Source organism: Gopherus flavomarginatus, chromosome 1 (genome assembly GCF_025201925.1).
Source record: "Gopherus flavomarginatus isolate rGopFla2 chromosome 1, rGopFla2.mat.asm, whole genome shotgun sequence".
In the NCBI taxonomy this organism is placed as follows: Eukaryota; Metazoa; Chordata; order Testudines; family Testudinidae; genus Gopherus; species Gopherus flavomarginatus.
The window spans coordinates 210692938-210712045 of NC_066617.1; the positions used below are offsets into that span (position 1 = coordinate 210692938).

At 43.8% G+C, this 19108-nt stretch overlaps 1 protein-coding gene across 4 annotated transcripts in view; it reads left to right on the forward strand.

Moving 5' to 3' along the window:
* Positions 1 to 19108, forward strand: part of PDXK (pyridoxal kinase) — a 93184-nt gene that overhangs the window by 13162 nt on the left and 60914 nt on the right. The window contains exon 2 of one of the 4 annotated variants that reach the window (XM_050936708.1): positions 16630 to 16825. The exons of 2 other annotated variants lie outside the window; for them this stretch is intronic. The gene's annotated coding sequence lies outside the window, so the exon portion shown is untranslated. Of the gene's footprint in view, positions 1 to 3317; positions 3461 to 16629; positions 16826 to 19108 lie in introns of all 4 variants that reach the window. One more of the 4 variants, XM_050936711.1, reaches the window with a different exon arrangement.

Genomic DNA, 19108 nt, shown 5'->3' on the forward strand with positions numbered 1-19108 from the left:
ATCCCTTCCTGTGAAAAATTTAACACTTTAAAAAAAAAAAAAAAGTCCCAAATTGGGACAAGAAGTTAAAGCTATGAAACTTTCCTGAGAAGGGATTCCTGAGAGAACTAAAATGGATTTTTTTTTTTTTTTTTTTTGGTCTTGCTGGCTGCCTACCTGGGAGGCACTTGTCAATTTCACGTTTTCATTGGCAAGAGCCTTCCACTCAGGCTTCTAGGAAGGCTGTGTGCCCAACTCTCAGCCTCCCCACAAACCCTGCTGCTGTAGAGAAGAGAGCTGGGGTGCTTAGCCTCTCCCTCTCTTCCTGCAATGACTGCTAGAGAACTATTGTTTCAGTGGTTCCTGATAGAAAATTAAGAACTTTAGACAAATTATGTAAAAAGGGAATTTTTCATTCCAGTAAAAAATTCTGATGAGTCTACTTTGCACTTCTGTGTTACCTTAGTCCATGGATCACAAAGTACTGTTATGTAATTAATCTCTCTGATCTTGTTTAAATACTTTGCTCCTCAGTTTCCTACTTTATTTACAAACTCTTAAAGGAATGGAAATCAGTTTTAAAAGATTGTCGTTGAGGCTTGTGTGAAGTGTGCTATACTTGTCTGCTCACAGCCTATAGTCTGCAGTAACACATTTCTAATTGTAATGATGCCACATTTGGCATTACAACTTGGGTTGTTTTTTTTTCTTTCTGTGTTTGGTGTGAGCACATGCCAGCTCTCTCAGGGTTTCATAATATGTGTTCAAGTCATGGCTTTAAGCAATGTTGTAGCAGGAATGCACTCGCTGACCTTGTCTTTAACTATTTTTACAATGCTTCTCAATACTTTACAAAGTTCAGAGTTATGGAGTAATGCACATAGTTCATATAAACAGTTAAATTTGTCATAGGAATGCTGCTGTCAAATGTACACCATCTACATTATACTTACTGGTATAAAATATAATCCTTTTCTGCACACTATGAAATAAAATTAGCTGTTAACTAGGGTTGGGCATTTGGGCCTCCAGTCAAATATTGTAAAACAATTGACTACTGTTGACATTTTAAAGCACTAATTTATTAGAATAGTAACAGTAACACAGAATAAAACTACCAGCCAACTGACATTACTTGGCCAGTCAATTGACCGGCTTCCCAGGCCTAGCTTTCTCTAACACCAGAACAAGTGAACTGCCCAAGGAATTTAAGTGCTACTGTTCTAATTCTCCATTGCACTACATACGTTCACTATTATGCTTCTCTTCAAGGCCAATAGATCATGACACTAGCGCCACAGCAAACAAACACAACTACATTTCAGATTGCTGGCAAAGTTGGCAAAATAGGCTCTGCTCCCACAGATTAATGGCTTTCTACAGATGTTTGATACCCCTGAGTGACATAGCTATGCCAACCTAATTTTCTAGTGTCAACCAGGCCTTAATAGTCACAGCAGCAGCCTGTGAGAACAGTGTATGACCAGGGCGGCTGGAATTTTTATAGTGGGGTAGCTGAGAGCCATTGAACCAAACTGTAGACCCTGTATATGATGAAAATCACTTCAAGTTGGGGGTGCAGCAGCACCGTACTTCCAGCACCTATGTGTATGATCCTAGAAAAAGCTAGGGAGAGTGTTTGTTTGGATTTGGTGTTGGCTAAAGAAGCTAGGGGCAGTAAGCAAAAAAAAGCCTGTCCTTTCTGTTTTGGTTCCTCCTGCATTCGGAGAAGCAAGACTTCATCTGTTCCTTGTAAACACAGAGAATGCATCGGAGAGGGGGACGTGTGGGGTCACGTGCCCTCCTAGATTTCTGAGAGTGCTGAGCTGCCATTGCAGGGCTTGCTCTGCTTGGCCTGCCAGCAGGGGAGGGGTACTCTGTCCTTTTCCTGCTGCGCTCCTCCCACCCACCCCCAGGCACTTCCAAATCACTCAGCCCCTCTCCCCAGCAGCCAGGCCCAGGTGGGGAGCTGGCTGACTCTGCTCAGGGTTGTGGTCTGTGAGAGAGCCTGGCTGGGGATGCGGTGGTGGCCTGCTCCCGCCACTCTCCTCCTAGGCCTGGCTGCCAGAGGCAGAGGCTGAACGAGCTGGAAATGTGCTGGGGGGAGGTGCAGTAGGAGAAGGACAGAGCCTCCCCACCCCGCCCCCTTGCAGGAAGAGTGCAGTAGTCCCAGGCTGGACACAGAGTGGGGAGTTGCTGGGGAAGGTGCTGGAAGCAGGGTCCCTCTGCTGAGCCAGACATAGGGGCACTGTCCGTGCCCCTCCTCCTGCTGAGGTGTCCGTGAGGGCATGGGCGCTCCAGGAAGACAGTGGTGCTGTGAGACTCCCCAGGCTGGAGCTGCCTCCGACCCGATCCAGAGGCACATGCTACCTGCTTCTATGGCCTCAGCTCCCCAGGTGCCAGCAGGATTCACTGCCCTGTGCCAGGGAGGTGGGGCTGGAAAATTCCTCCCAGAGGCAACAAATGGGGCAGTCATGTGACTCCTCCCTTTACATTGTGCCGCCCCATTATTGGCAGGCATGGGTTGTCTCTGCTTGTAAACAAAGAGTACATCAAAGAAGATATCCGACTCCATAGTCAATTTCTGCCCCCAACTGGAACATCTTCAGGACTCTGAACTTTAACTAGCTGCTCAGATCAGAAATGGGCAACAGATAGTCACAGTATTCCCAGCTGTCTGCCTCACTATAATGTGGCAAACTTTACAGTGACTTTATCTCACCAGTACAGCAACACACACATTTTCAATGGCAAGGAGAGATTGTTTTCTTCAAGAAAACATTCCCATCCTAATGTAAAACCATCTTGACTATATTGATGTTAACAGACAATTCATATACACTAGTCTTTAAATAAACAGACAGTTATTTTTCAGCAGTGAAACACTGGAGGATGTAATGGCTAGTTGAGAAGCTCATGACAAAGGAAAGACACACAGTAAAATAACGGATTGCACAGATGCCACTGAACTGAATTTGCTACTGTATATCCAAGATCATCTTATGATGCAGAAATAAGCCCTCTTCTCGTCACCTCTGAACACCTTATCAAACTCAGCCTCATCAAACGCCAGCACAAATGAATATACAAGAATGGCTTATGGAATTGTCACAGCTGTCTCAGTAAACACCATGAAAGCAATTATGTTGGATTCAAAACATTCATCAAAAAGGGGAACTTCCATACCCGCCGAACTTGGACAGAGGAGGAAGGGAAGGGATTTTATATAAGCAATTTCCTTAGTCATGTCTGTATTGGCTTAAATACTATCACGCCTTTTGGTGTTTGCATACAAGTTTATCTCTTACACCCATCTTTTGCTTTGTTTGATCCTGCAGCAGCAATAGTAATAATGGATTTAGAACACTAGTCTGTTGCCACAAATTTGGCACCATGGCTTTCCTGCAGGATCACATGGGAATAGAAGATAACCTATAAAAGAAGCCCTTATTTAACAATCTTCAAATTAAAAGAGTGAAAGGTAAGAAAACCGGCATCTAAATATGTAAATTTCTTGTTGTAGTTCAAATCCCTAAGTATATTTTAGTAAGTGAAATCTCTCAGTGGTGAATGTCATGTTTTCCTCTGACCATGGAGCCAAAATTCTGTCCTCAATTACACCCTAGTTTGAGTGAGAGGCTTCACAGGTTTAACTGAGGACAGAACTTGGCCCTCTGGGTCTTCTGTATAAATAGCAATTGTGTGTTAACCCCAAGATACTGAAATTCGGTTTAGAAAGGCAAGAGCTTATTACTTCAATGAACATAACTTACTGTAAACGTTGTGTTAATTTTACTATTGACCTTTATCACTTGATGTAGGAACAAATCTAACTATGGATGGCTGACATACAGCAATAACATCCAAGAGCTAAATGTTGCATATTAAACATGCATTTTTTAAAAGATACTTCTTTGAAAAAGAGAGATTCTTAAAAGTTAGGCATGCTCCTTTCAACAATTAATGTGAGACCTACATTTTATACACATCCCTCTCCTTTCTTTAACTTGAATGGAAATTTTTATGAACATCATGGGGAAATTAGATCCTAGCCCGCTCCAAAATTAAAACAGTTGTCACTTTGGTCAGATCCTGAGGTCCTTACTCAGGAAGAACTTCCATTGATATCAGTGGAAATTTTGCCTCAGTGAGAACTGCCAGATTAGGCCCCTCCCTACTCCTTAGCTTTGCAGCTCTGAGGACAAACTCTTAATAGTTCTTGCATTTTGCTTTTCTGGGACTAGATCTTTCCAAGTGAGAGGCAGCGCCCTGTTGAGTGACATTTTAAAAGGTCTAGCTGCATTAAAGTAAGAAAAGTGTCTCCTGACAGTAGTTCTAGGGCCTATATGAAGTGAGTTGATGGTCTCAGGACAAACTTTAAAAGTATCTAGGTGCCTTAAGATGCATATGGGAGCCTAGTGGGATTTTCAAAACTATCCAAGCAGGCTAGTTGCCTAACAGTTGTTGGTTTCAATGGTAGTTAGGCACCTCAGTCCATTTGGCCTTCAATCCATTTCTTGCTGTACCGGAGCCCTCGTGAAGGGATCAGGGGAAATAGGGGACACCACAAACTGACACCTGGTAGAGAGGTCAAGGAGCCTGAGCTATCCTTTCACTAACAGAGGAGGTCCTTCCAGATCACATTGAGACACACTGATAGGGCACTGAATGCAGCAAGAGCAACAACAATCTCATGAACAGAAGGCTTCATTCTCCAAGGATATCAAATCCAGCATGAGCACCAGATTCACAGTAAGGCATGAATGCACAAACCCTGAAAACATAGCATCCTAGGATCTTGAATGTAGAGTATAGTGGAACCTCTAACAATAATACGGTGTTTGACAAAACTGAATGCCGTAGAGTGGCTGTGGATTGGTGGAAGGGTAATTTGGTTCAGTAAGGTAAAAGAACCACCTGTCATCTCACTCCTTATACAGGTTAGCCCGGCAAATTACTTTATAAGATCCGATGAGGCAACTAGCAAAGCATTGCATAATTGCCAGCATGGGTCAATAAAGTGAGCTGAAGCTGTTCCCAACTAGCCCAATCTCTGTCTTGTTCTGGATTTTTAATGCAGCACCCAAAGTAGATAATGATAATGCTATATTATGTCTACTGTTTAGTAAAGCATTCAACAATGGACTGCACTGCACAGAAAACTATTCACCATATCTCCAGTATCTTAATGAAACACTTGGCTTGGAAATAAAAAGTTAAGAGTTATCAGTAATGCATCAAACTGGAAGGATGTCAAGTGGACCACTTCAGGGTTCAGTAGAGGGAATAGCACTGTTCAACATACTGTATTTATGACTTTGAAGAGAAAACTATTTCACCAGTGACAGATACACAGCATGGAAGTATAGTAAATAGAGATAGTTAAACCTAGGCTTGGAAAGATTCAGTTTGTATCAGTAAATGTTGACTTCGCTGTACACACACAAAGTGATGAGAAAATATTTCCATTGATGATGATTTAAATGTACAGATTAGCAAAATAAGAAGTGCTGCTTGAGACCATTAAAGTTTAATTTAAGGATATGTACATTGTGTATACTGATATGTTGACAGTTTTGTTGTAATGGTTATAAAGTTTTTGAATTTCAACAGCTACTGTTTATTTAATAATTGTCTGACGTCATCCCTAATTTCCCACAACTGTGAAAAAGTAATTGATACAAGTAAAAAAGCTTAAATGATATTATCCATTAACATTTTGAATTCTGCCACGCCTAGTTATACAATAGATATAAAAGGCAGTATCTAGATCGGAGTGGGCAAACTTTTTGGCCCGAGGGCCATATCTGGGTATGGAAATTGTATGGCAGGCCATGAATGCTCATGAAATTGGGGTTGGGGTGTAGGAGAGGGTGAGGGCTCTGGCTGGGGGTTTGGGCTCTGGGGTGGGGCCAGAAATGAGTTCAGGGTGTGGGAGGGGGCTCCAGGCTGAGGTGTAGGGGTGGGTGGGGGCTCTGGCTGGGGGTGAGGGGTTTGGAGGTTGGGGCTTGGGGGTCACTCAGGGGTGTAGGCTCTGGGCAGCACTGACCTCAAGCAGCTCCCAGAAGCAGCAGCATGTCCCTCCTTCAGCTCCTATGCGGAGGTACGGCCAGGTGACTCTGCGCACTGCCCCATCCGCAGGCACCGCCACTGCAGCTCCCATTAGCCGCAGTTCCCTGACAATGGGAGCTGCAGAGGCAGCGCTTGGGGCATGGGCAGCGCACGGAGCCCCCTGGATACCCCTAAATGTAGTCCCCGGAGGGGGGATATGCCACTGCTCCCGGGAGCCATGCAGAGCTGTGGCACACACACAAGGAGCAGTCCCCGATCCCCAAAAGGAGCTCAATGGCCGGATTAAACTGGCTGTTGGGCCAGATGTGGTCCACGGGCTGTAGTTTGCCCACTCCTGATCTAGATAGTATGAGACGCTTGTTAAAAGGGAGGAGGTTTAATATAAGAAGAACAAAATAGTGCTGTCAAGGCTGAGTCCCCACTCTGTCACTCCGAGTGCAGAAGTGAGGGCCCACAAGGATTAAAAAAATTAATACTTGCCACTCCAGGCTTGTATTAAACTCCCAAGGTTATAGCTTCTCTCTGACCTTGGCTTGGTAAACGCTGCCACCACCCAAATGCAAAAAAACCCTCTTGAATCCAGGAAGGAGCACTTGAGAATTCCTCCCTGTGGGATACCCTCAAGCCCTTTCACCCCCCACCCCCACCCCCACCCCCTTGGGGAAGAGCTGAGAAAGCCACAGCTAATTTCTTTTGTTTTCTATCAGCTAATCAAACAACATGCACAAACCTCTTAGGACACCAAAAATCCAATCCTGTTCTTAAAGGTAAATTTTATTAAAAACAAGAAGGAGAAAAATAAATCTGGAACTTAGGCTTTTTGCTAGATCTTAAAAGAAACAATTACAAAATTTAAGCACCCAAAACAGCTTTCTTGGGGGTTCAGCTTAAAGGCTACAAGCTAACAAAAGGATCAGGGGTTAGGGCAGAGATCCACAGCCTTAAAAAATAAACAGAAATAAACCTGATCATGTCTAGCTAAACATTGTGATCTACTTAAACATTTGGAGTTCAAGTAAGTATTCTAGGCATGGTCTGATGATTTATAATCATACTTGGCTTAAAGCTGCTTATGGCATAGCTGCTCTGTCCAGTGATGGGCTGCCAAAATATTAACAACAGGTTCCCTCCTCCTCACCCACCGAACTCCCCTTCCCTCTTCCAAGATCCCCTCCCTGCCCCCTTACCGAACTGCCTGGGCCGGGGCCGGGACCGGCGCCGCGGGGCCCGACTCCCTGGGCCGGAGCCGGGGGCGCTCAGCCAGGGCCAAGCCGGAGGGAGCTGCTCAGCCAGAGCCGGACTGAGCCGCACGTGCTGTGCCTCTCTGAAACCCTCATTGCGCCCCCCTGCCCTAGCTTACCTGCCTGCTGCTTGTTTCAGGCTTCCCGTGAACATCTGATTTGCGGGAAGCAGGGGAGGGGGAAGAGAAGGAGGGCAGAGGTTCAAGGATGAGGGGGACGTGAGCTGGGGCCGGGGGTCAGGTGGACAGCTGCTCGAGCTTTTGTTAAATTTAGAAGCCCTTTTAGAACCGGTTGTTTCAGGACAACTGGTTCTGAAAAAGCTTTTAAACTTAACAACCGGTTCCTGTGAACCAGTGCGAACCGGCTCCAGCTCACCACTGGCTCTGTCCTAACCCAGAGAGAACAGACAAAGGGAAAGTTTCTTTCCCCATTTTAAAAAGTTCTACCTTCCCATTGGCTCTTTTGCTCAGATGTCCACTTTTTTTTTTTCTTTACCTGGTGGGCTTTTTAACCCTTTACAGGTAAAGCAAGTAAAGAACAGCTATCCAGAGGAGTTTTACAGCTAACTGGCTGGCTATCCATCAAAGGGAACTATCCCCCCACTTTATTTATCACAAGTGCACTTTGGGAAGAATAGTTCTCCGCACAGACCAACACCATGTAAAGGAGCTAATTTAATGGGCCAGATATTTTTCCAAGATAATTCCTAGGGTCATGGCTGGATGGTACAAAAAGAACCACTCCCAGCCCCCTGCATCTTCCTCTGCCTGTACCTCCCTGACACCCCATCTTAAACTTCTTGCACTTTCAAATCAATAGCTGCCTATTCATTATTAAATGCTCTTTTCCACACTTCAGCTAGTTTTATGGCCAGAGTAGCATAGAAACAGAGTGTGAAGGACACAGGAGCAGTCTGTAATACTTTAGTATAGCTTTATCCATTTGATTGTTACTGTGGTTTTATTATACAATTAAACAGAGTTAATTCTAGCACGAGCTAACTGCCCAGAGGCAGGAGAATGTACAGTCAGTTCAGATGTCCTTTAACAATGCAGGTGTCATTCCCTTTGAAGTTACTTCTGATCATGCTAAGTCCTATACTCTGGCTTGGCCCAGACAAGGGGTCAAATATGCAACTAGCCATAAACAGTGATGCAGGGACTATAGTTACGTTTAAAACACTACAGTGACACAGCTATACCACTGCAGCTATGCCACTGTAGTGCTTCAGTGTAGACCCTCACTACGGCAACAGGAGAGGTTCTCTTGTTACTGTAGTTAATCGACCTCCCTGAGAGGCAGTAGCTAGGTCGACGAAAGAATTCTTCTGTCATTGCCCTAATGCTGTCTACACTGGGGTTAGGTCAGTCCAGCTTCATCTCTCAAGTTTTCAACCCCTTGAAAGACATAGCTATGGAGATGTATGGTTTTTCAGTGTAGACCCAGCCCTCTGTTCTTCCAGCCAGTTAACGTAGCCTATCTCTCTATTGATCCTTCTGCTTCTGTGGTATTTTTTACCATGGCCAGGTCAGGAAGCTACAGTAATGTTTAGGTGTAGTGACCTCTTTTTTTTGTTTGTTTCACTCTCCTCTGAAGCATCATGTATTGAGCTAGCGGGAGAGCAGGAAGCCTGACTAAAAGAACTACTAGTCTTATTTGCATGAAATTCCTGACCATGAAGTAGTCTAAATCTGAATCCTTCCCTCACCATTAGATGTCACTTAGAGCAGGGTTTCTCAAACAGGAGGTGTTTACCTGCCCCGTCTGCAGGTCCGGCCGAACGCGGCTCCCATTGGCCGTGGATCACTGCTCCGGGATTTACTGGCCACTGCTTCCAGCAGCTCCCATTGGCCTGGAGCAGCGATCTGTGACCAGTGGGAGCCACGATCGGCTGGACCTGTGGATGTGGCAGGTAAACACACCGGCTGGCCCACGAGGGGCTTTCCCTAAACAAGCAGTGACCCCTGTTTGAGAAACCCTGACTTAAGCCAGGGATGGTGGAGCCTTGTTCATGTTTATCAGGCTGTTTGCAGGGCCGGCTCCAGCTTTTTTGCTGCCCCAAGCGGCGAGGAAAAAAAAGAAAAACCCGATTGAGCTGCTGCTGACGAGGAAGAGAGGGAGTGAAAGACCCGCTGCCAAATTGCCACCACAGACCCGGACGTGCCGCCCCAACAACGGATGGAGTGCCATCCCTTTCTATTGGCCACCCCAAGCACCTGCTTCCTTCGCCAGTGCCTGGAGCCCTCCCTGGCTGTTCGTATTGCTATAGTTTTTTTAAAATGAGTATAGGTTGCTCAACCCCATGTGGAAGGGCCAGTGGACTGTGTTTTGTCTAGTCCCTATCCTCTGACCTGTCCAGCATAGGTGACCTTGTCAGGAGTTAAAACTCCTGCTGGCATAGCTCTTGGGGTCTTTGACACACATGAGCCGTCCTTCTCTGTCAAGGTGCAGTCCCCAGGGAAGGATCTGATGTATTACCCTTTGGTTAAAGGGAAAATATGGGAGTCTTCTGGTGTTCAAAATAAGATACCGCTACCGTTTATATATAAAATTGTTAAGCTTTAGTCTTGTTAGTCTTTGGAGAAAGTTCAGACTGTATTTTAAATAAAGTCTGTTTTATATCCCTCAGTCCCATCAGTGCAATTAGACTGTTCTGATATTTTCTCTAAAGGGAAAAAAAGACAGCAGTAGCAACACCTGATTTGCAATACTTTGTTCAGATGTTAAAGAAGCCAAGTTGCAAGAAGAACAGTTAATTTATAGATAGTGCCACATCAGGAAAGGCTTTGCTGGCAGAAAATGCTTCATCATTCCAATCTGAGCTCCTGCTATTGACATGTCTAGTAAGAATTTTGTTTTATTTAAAATCTGAATGATAACAATGTATTATCACTATAAGCACACCATTTTTACAGAAGGACATAAATCTTCTGTGTACCACAGTTTTCTGATAAAATCCTCTTGCCACAAGCACAAAATTTAGCAACATCACTGTGCCTCATAAAGACCTACAGTACCTCCTCGCTTAACGTTGTAGTTATGTTCCTGAAAAATGCTACTTTAAGTGAAACAATGTTAAGTGAATCCAGTTTCCCCATAAGAATTAATGTAAATGAGGTGGGGACAGGGTTAGTTTCCAGGGAATTTTTTTTTTTGCCAGACAATAGACGTTTTAAACAATTTAATACCGTACACAACAGTGCTGACTGTGAAGCTTGGTTGAGGTGGTGAAGTCAGAGGGTGGGATATTTCCCAGGGAATGCTTTACTGCTAAATGATGAACTAGAGCCCTCAAGGGTTAACACGTTGTTAATGTAGCCTCACACTGTACAAGGCAGCATGAATGGAGGGCAGGGAGACAGCATCGCAGTGAGAGATAGACACACACCCCTGTGTGAGAGAGAGACGTGCGCATTGCCCCTTTAAGAATGCTCACCCTGCTCTAAGCCCATTGCCTTTTTAAGTAGATCAGCAAGCTGAGACAGCAGCTGCTGCCAGCAAGCTCCCTCAGTTCTGAGCTCTGTTGTGTCCCCGCCCCCCAGCTCTGTGGAGATAGGCTACACGAGTGGGGGAGGGGAACTCCCTGAATTAGCATCCCTCTGGCCCCCCCACCCCCTGCACAGCAAGCAGGAGGCTCCCAGGAGCAGCTCCAAGGCAGAGGGCAGGAGCAGCGCATGGCAGTTGGGGGAGAGACAGCTGAACTGCCCAGTAATCGATAGCCTGCTGGGTGGCTGCTGCACAGGGAACTTAGGGGAGCAGGGAGCTGATGGGGGGCGGGGGTCGTGGGCTGCTGGTCCACCCTGGTTCCAAGCCCCCACCAGTTAGCTCCAACGGACTGCTCTTTCTGCAAGCTGTGGACAAAGCAGGCAGCTGTCAAACAACTTTATAAAGGAGCATTGCACAACTTTAAACGAACATGTTCTCTACTTGATCAGCAATTAAACATGTTAACCGGGATGACTTTAATTGAGAAGTTACTGTATTTTTGTAATGCTCTAAGATGCAGAAAACAAAGTTGCCTCTGATTGCTTTTTGCAGCTTCTGCCTTAAAATCCACAGTAAGGCTGTGTGCAGAAAAACATACAGTTTCAGTGACCGTTTTCCCTCAGCTGCTCCTTGTCAAATTGATAAAACATCTATTGGACAGTACTGGATTGGGAAACTTGCAATGCTTTGGTAGTTAGACTGGCTTTCTTCCAGCGAGATCCCAAAGCAGTTTAAAACTTGAATATCCATCAAGAGTTCAGCCACTTGAGTAAAGACATGTGAGACAGCAGGACAGGTTAGTTGTAAAGTTGGCTTGGTCTCACCAGCCAAGCCAGTATGACAAGTTCATGCAACAAGGAGTTTGGGAGGTGACCCTGAGCATAAGAAACTGACTTGGAAGCTGGGTTAACCGCATACTCTTAATTTTCACTTTAAATTGAAAACAGAGGGTGCTGATGCCTGATTCTGAACTAGGGGAGAGAAGCAGGAGAGACCAGGGTCTGTTTTCAAATATAGGTGCTACAGTACTGATACTCAGACCTCAGTGGTTCAGGAGCCAAATTAGTGATAAACATTACTCAAAAGAGCCACAGTAATGTGAATTCATTGTTTCATTTTCTCTCTCTCTCTCTAAGCTATATCTCTATATATCCAGAATTGTTCTCACAGCAAAATGACTGATCAAGTATTCTACAATTGGCTAATAACATAGTAAAAGCATCCTGAGTGGTTAATAACTTAGATTGCTTAATAATTAAATCACACATAGTTTTAATCTCATGTTCTGCAAAGAGCCCCTTGCAGCCCAAATCCTAAATCTGAATAATTCTGTGCTACAGTTAGGGAGCCCCTGGCTGAGTGGGTATTTGAACACTCAGATATTTAAATGAACAGGGTATTTAGATGCCTTATTGTCCGTCGTAAGTGTCTGAATGCTGGATTAGGCTGCCATGTTTTTCCTCTTTTTCCATTTCTTAGCAGTATATTTCATTTCCATGTACAGGGGCTAGTTGTAGCGCTTGGACATTTTTTTGACCCCGTCTCTCAAGTACTAAGTTTACCAGCCCTGGGTGAAAATATAATTTGCTTTCTTCTAGTCCATGCATGTTTAAATCAGTCATGTCCCCTACCAGTGGTATAACTTTACCTACCTCCCAATAAATTCTGGTCTATCAACTGACTTTGGAACAAGCAGAATTAGTTAACTCCCACTGTGCTGGGCTCAATTGTGGCTGTCCTTGCTCCTCTTCTAGGTATACAAGAAGTCTTCAGGCACTCAGGCTCTTCCTCCCACACCTGGGCTGATTTATTTCCCTCCCCCGCCCAATCATGTTAACTGTAGTGGCCCAGCCATGCTGCTCCCTCACTTAAAAACCAAACCAAAAAAAAAAAAAGTGGCACCTGGGTGTTCTGTCCCTCACATCTCTCTCCCCCTATGAAGGGTTTTTCTTCACTGCTAAGGTGACTCTGGTGATCAGCACCCTGGTTAACCTTGCCTATGTGTGAGCAGCTGTATTCAAATTACTGTGGTCTCACTTGTGTTTTACTTACCCTTGTGGGGCACTAGCACTTTTGGGAAGCATATCTTATGATTTTTTTCTGCTGCAATAAACTGAGCCACTCTGTTTTCCAGTGAATTATGGAATAACCTGTCTGTCCTTCTGGGCACAGGGGGAAGGGGGATTGTGGGAAGGCACTGGAGAACTGTCTGAGCCTGCATCCTCACTGCAAAGTGGGCAGGTTACTAGCCAAGTGACAGCGGCACCATAGCTCTAGCCGACCGCTGGTAGCCTGGATTTAAAGCACTGCCAAATTCAGGTGAGAGGGATTGTGGGCGGACAGGAACTGAGTTAGGTGCAACACCTACGTTACTTCTGCAGTGAAGATAAGCCTGACTATCCGCTCAAAATGAAGGTGATGGGAGCTGTGTGCATGTAGTCTCTTTGCAAATCAGCCCAAGCTGTCCTAAATTAGGCATCTGAAACTAAGGCAACACAAATTAGTGGACACTTTAAAAACATTTATTTAAACTTTGGCTGAAGTGACTTGCTTAAGATCATAAAGCAAATCTGTAGTAGAGGGAAGATTAAATCCGTGGCTTACTCTTCAGTGCTCAATCTACTAAACCACAGTGTCTTCTAGGCCAATGATTCTCAAACAGGGGTCTGGGCCCCCCTGAAGGGCGGCCAAGCATGGAGGGCATTAGACTCTCTAGGGCCCAGGGCAGAAAGCAAAAGCTGCACTGCAAGGGACTGCAGCCCAGGACCCTGAGCCCCACCACCCAAGGCTGAAGCTGAAGCCTGAGCAACTTAACTTTGCGGTGCCCCCTGTAATGTGGGGGCCCAAGCAGCTGCCCTGCTTCCTACCCCTTAATGTTGGCCCTGGCTTTTATATGCAGAAAAACAGTTGTTGTGACACAGGTGAGCTGTGGAGTTTTTATTGTATGTTGGGGGGGGGGGGGGCTCAGAAAGAAAAAGATTGAGAACTGCTGTTCATCGATATCTTTGGACTAATGAAAAGGTCCGTGTTCACCCACTGTCCCTTTGCCCTTAGGGAAAAGTAGCTGACAACATGACATTTACTATCTGTAACCGTCTTCCAGTATGAAGGACAGGTAGTAACTGACTTGGTTTGTTCCCCCTTAGATATAACAATGTCATTGCAGCTTTGTAAAGTGTTCTAGAATGAGAATTTTGCTATACAGTAGAAAAAGTTAAAAATGAAAGTCACATAAAATAAGATGTTGCACTTATTTCTGGGGGAAAAGAAAGCAAGGTAGCAAAAATATTAGAGACTCATTTCAAAACTAGAATCTAAAAGTTTATCGTCTTCTAGAGGTAGCAGTAACTTTTTCTCCTTAGCATAGTGGGACAACATCCCTTTCTCCTATCCTGTGGCTGCCTTCAGAACAAATCTTTTGAAAGAGAACACACAAGTTACAGAGCCAGATTTTCAAAGTGTGTGCCCCAATGTAGGGACAAACCCAAGTGTGAAGTTAAAAGTGTGGTTGCAGTGATTAGGTGCCTTTCAACTTCAAAGCATTCTCCGCAGTCTTTAGGCTAACCCACATCTCTTTTCTTTTCTAGTCCTTCTGGGAGCTTCCTATGAGTGAATTTTCTTACGGCATAGAATTGCAACACTCAAGAATCTTCTATAAAGCCAGATTAAGATAATCACCCATTCTGTATTCCAAGGGATGTCCTTTTATTTTGTGGGTAATGTCCTGTAGCCCATATTTAACAGGGATCTTTTAAAAACTTCTGGATCCCTTAAAGTATTTTTTTCAAGCAGTCATCATGCAGAGGATTATATGTTATGACTCAGATGTATAACTTCGTTCCAGAAAGAAAATAGTGGAGTGATATCCTTTCAAAATAAGCTTTATTGACATGCATCCGATGAAGTGGGTATTCACCCACGAAAGCTCATGCTCCAAAACGTCTGTTAGTCTATAAGGTGCCACAGGATTCTTTGCTGCTTTTACAGATCCAGACTAACACGGCTACCCCTCTGATACTTTATTCTCTTATTTTTCATGCAATGGTCATTTTTTGTTCCTAGGAATTTAAGTAGTCACCCAAGGCTGAATCCTGCATGTATTACTGCAGTAAAACACCCACTGACATCCACAAACTGGAACAAAGTGAAGAGTGCAGGATTTGGTCCATAATTCTCAAGTTACTCCCACTTGAGTTCATATAACACTTTTTCATTAAATATATCATTAACATGCAAATAAAAAGTTCACACTGGTCTCATAAGCTCCAAACTGTGTTGTAGGTAAGCTGAAAACATCTATATAGAAGTACATCCTGCCTTTTCCTTGCAAAAATGAGTAAAGTTTCATGTCCCAGGCTGAAATACAGGAGTAACAACAAATATTCAGTCTTCATTCAGAGAGAAGGAAAAATCCTGTATCCAATTTACCTTTTTTCCAGGCTAATTTTTCTTTTCTTCCTCAGCTCTACCTTCCTGCTCCTTCTCGTTTCATCTCATTGCTTCATATCCTTTTTCCTTAGCCTTACAGTGGCTTGGGTTGCATTACTGCATATGTGCACAGCATTTACATTTATTGGAACCACACATTAAAATACCAGCTGGCGGCAGGAACACAAGACCTACAGAGAGGGCAAGGTGCTGCATTGTCCGAGCTACAGAGGCAAAAAGGGCATCTGAAAAGAAAACTGTTTTTAATTGAATTTCACTCTGACAAACTAGATTCCTTTTCCATAAGATTCTATCAATGTACTGTCATGGCAGGTTTTATGGTTAAATTTGTGCAAACATGTTATCTCTATGAGAAAAATTAATGAAGTTAGTAGGTATTGAAAGCAGGTTGGCCACATCCCCAATTTTTATCGTGGTGTTCAGAAATCTTTTGAATTGGAAGCAAACACCGATATGCTAGGTAACTTTATACTTGCAGTTTTACAGCCACTAAAAGCCATGGTTTTCTTGTCTGGCAATCTATATCTATTAGACATTACAAATAGTTCACTTTACTTGTTTGTAGCGATTAAGCACAGCATGCTGTCTTTTAAACACACCATCCTTTTTTTCTGTGCTTGTACAGCACCAAGCACAGTGGCATGCTGGTCCAGGGCTGGGGCACTTCGGTGCTATGGTAATACATATAAGAAGTAGCAAGCAAAACAAGTTCAGTTAGGGTTGCCTCTCTCCAGGAATTAAAGATTAATCTTAAATTAAAGATTCTTATGTGATGAAACCTCCAGGAAATACATCCAACCAAAATTGCCATCTCTAAGTTCAGTGCAGGTTAGAAACTAATGCAATTGCCAGTGCCTCTTTTTTCTAAAGTGGATGGAGTGAGTTTAACAGATTTGTTGCTAGACGAACACATGTATAGAGTGAAATTAAAATGTTGCTTCCATGCCCTGTAGCACGCTAACTTTACACTTTTATTTTTTGAGGAACAGTAAAAAAGGAATAATTTTTTTACTCAAAAGCAGGTACAAGAATAGCTTTCCGCATTCCTTAGACTAACCATACACTTTATCCTAAACAGTACATTACAGAACTGTTAATGAGAACATACTTTTCATGCAGAACTAATCTTTAGAGCTAAAGGGTTTGGGGTTTTTTGGGTCTCAAACTGTTAACTTTCAACTAGGAAATATTAATATTAGGGGTTTAAAATTTTGCATCCCATATCTGTCTTAGGAGCATGGTATAATGTTGCATATGGTGATATCAGTTCAAAGTATATGCAACTTCAAAAAAAAAGAGTAAATTTCACATACTACATCTGCTTCTAAGTCCCCTGCTAATTTCAGTAGTGTTAGTTACATTTTCCTAGATTTGAAAATGTGTTTTTCTCCCCTGTTGTTAGGTATACACCACCCAAACGGGCAAAGTGAAATTGCCTAATGTAACACTCTGCTGGGGACACTAAGAGCTATGAGCCACTGTCAGCAAGAGTGAACTTTGCTGGAGGTTAGACTGTGCGTCAGCTCTTTGCCACCCCAGTCTGTCTTCCTCACTGGCAAACACCTCAAGGATCTCCCAGCCCGAACTGTGCGTAGCAGGTAACAGTCATTGAAATCCAGCCCGGGAGCTCTTCAAAGCTCTGTCTCTGCAATGCACTGCCCATATCACTGTGCATTCATAGAAGGTATTACGTTTCCTGCTCTTTTTAAAGATTCAGTACATGACAGCTTATTAATTTAGCTGGGGTAAACACATCCTTCCTTCAAACACAGCACTCAGTTGATTGATAGTAAGAATAAAACAAGTTTGTTAACAAAAGGACATGGGTTAAGTGATACCATGTGGAAGAAAAAAGACAGAAACGGTTACAAACAAACAAAAGTAAAAAATATATACTTTCTAATGGCTAAGAACTAGGGTGACCAGATGTCCCGATTTTATAGGGACAGTCCTGATTTTTGGGTCTTTTTCTTATATAGGCTCCTATTATCCCCTACCCCGTCCCGATTTTTCACACTTGCTGTGTGGTCACCCTACTAAGAACTAACTTAGCAAGGTTCAGTCTTTGTTCAAGGTGGTTTCCACCAGTCTTCCTTTCCCAGCAATAGCTGGTTGACTATCCCACATAGTCCAAACTGCTGGTTTTCCTTGTCTCCTCAGGTGAAGGATAATTCAGACTCTTTCTGTGTGTCCTTATATCTCAAGATCTGCCTTTGTTTCAGGGGTCAGTTTGATCCCCTGAGTATGGTCTCCTGTCTCTTTTGGGAGGCTAACTCTGTTTTGATTAAGGTGTCTCCTGGTGTGTTCCAATGTGGTGCTTTCTGCTGCCATTTTACAAGGTAAATGTTCTTCCTGAAACCTCAATACAAATAAATAACCATTGAACTTTGTCACACCGGGTTGGAGGTATTGGTCTCTTTTCTTTATCTTTAGAGAGCTTGCTTATCAGTTCCTGCTGACATGCCTAGTTTAAACACCTTTTAGTCACAGACTTTAATGTATAATATCAGGGTGTATCCCTAATTCCATACACAGTGTTGCCCCATGCAATGATAGTCACCTGTGTGGTAATAGTTTTCAAAAGATGCCTCGCAAGGCATATTTTGTACAAATTCCATTGCAGTTGTGTGTAGAGTGTGAATACAGGGGTGCCTAGGGTCACAATAACACACAAATTAAACTGAACATGATAAAATATTTTTTCTAAATCTTCCAGTTCTACTAAACTTATGTGCTAGTCATAACAACAGCTAGGCAAACTTTCTCAAACGAGGTAATTTTAAGCTGGTTGTTCTCCATTGGGAATGGTGAAGCTGAGGTGAAGAAATATCCTGCATCAGTAACAGAAGTATATAACCTGAATACCTTCTGGGGAGAGGGGAGAAAAGCAAATTTTACACAAAATTATAATTATCCCAAGAATACTTAAACAACATAGACAAAAACAATAAAGTTTCATTTAGGCATGAACCAGAACTGTGCAATACAGATCTGGTTATCAAACCTCAGAGGTATTTTTGGATGTGGAGTTTTAGATTGGTTCACTATAGATACTGGGATCCTGATCTAGGGTCATAGTCTAACCCAGGGATTGGCAACCTCTGGCACGCGGCTCACCAGGGTAAGCACCCTGGCAGGCAGGCCAGTTTGTTTACCTGCTGCGTTGGCAGGTTTGGCTGATCGCAGCTCACACTGGCCACGGTTTGCCACTCTAGGCTAATGAGGGAGGCAGAAACCCGCGGCCAGCACATTCCTTGCCCGAGCCACTTCCACATACAGCCCCCGTTGGCCTGGGGTGGTGAACCGCAGCCAGTGGGAGCCACAATCGGCCGAACCTGCCGACACGGCAGGTAAACAAACTGGCCTAGCCTGCTAGGATGCTTACCCTGGCGAGCCGCGTGCCAGAGGTTGCTGACCCCTGGTCTAACCTGGATGACTGCATCTGAAGTTCAGTTGAACTTCTGCTTTTCTGTGTGTGGTCAGGAGAGATTGGCTATCAGTCCCTTTTTTCAAAAAAAAAAAAAAAAAAAAAAGGCAGACTTTGTTAGTAAAGGTCCTTTAAGTATCTTTTAAATATCCATTTTTCTTAGCTGTGCTGGCTCTTCTCTTGAACCTTTTTCAAAGGTCTTGTAGCAGAATTAGTGTTATAGAATAGGTGTGTGCATCTCCATGAGTGACCCACATTCCCGCTCCTGTCCAGCATAGTGACCTCTGCATTGTAGGCAGAGCAGGACAGTGTCAGTCTCTTTCCCTTCTGTCTTTGGGGAGGGGGAGGCTTAAAGCTAAATTGAACTCATTTGTAATGTTGTATTCCATGTTTCATAGCTGGTTCTATTTTTATTGTATCCTGGTCCAATGAATGTGTAAGTTTTTTATTTAGT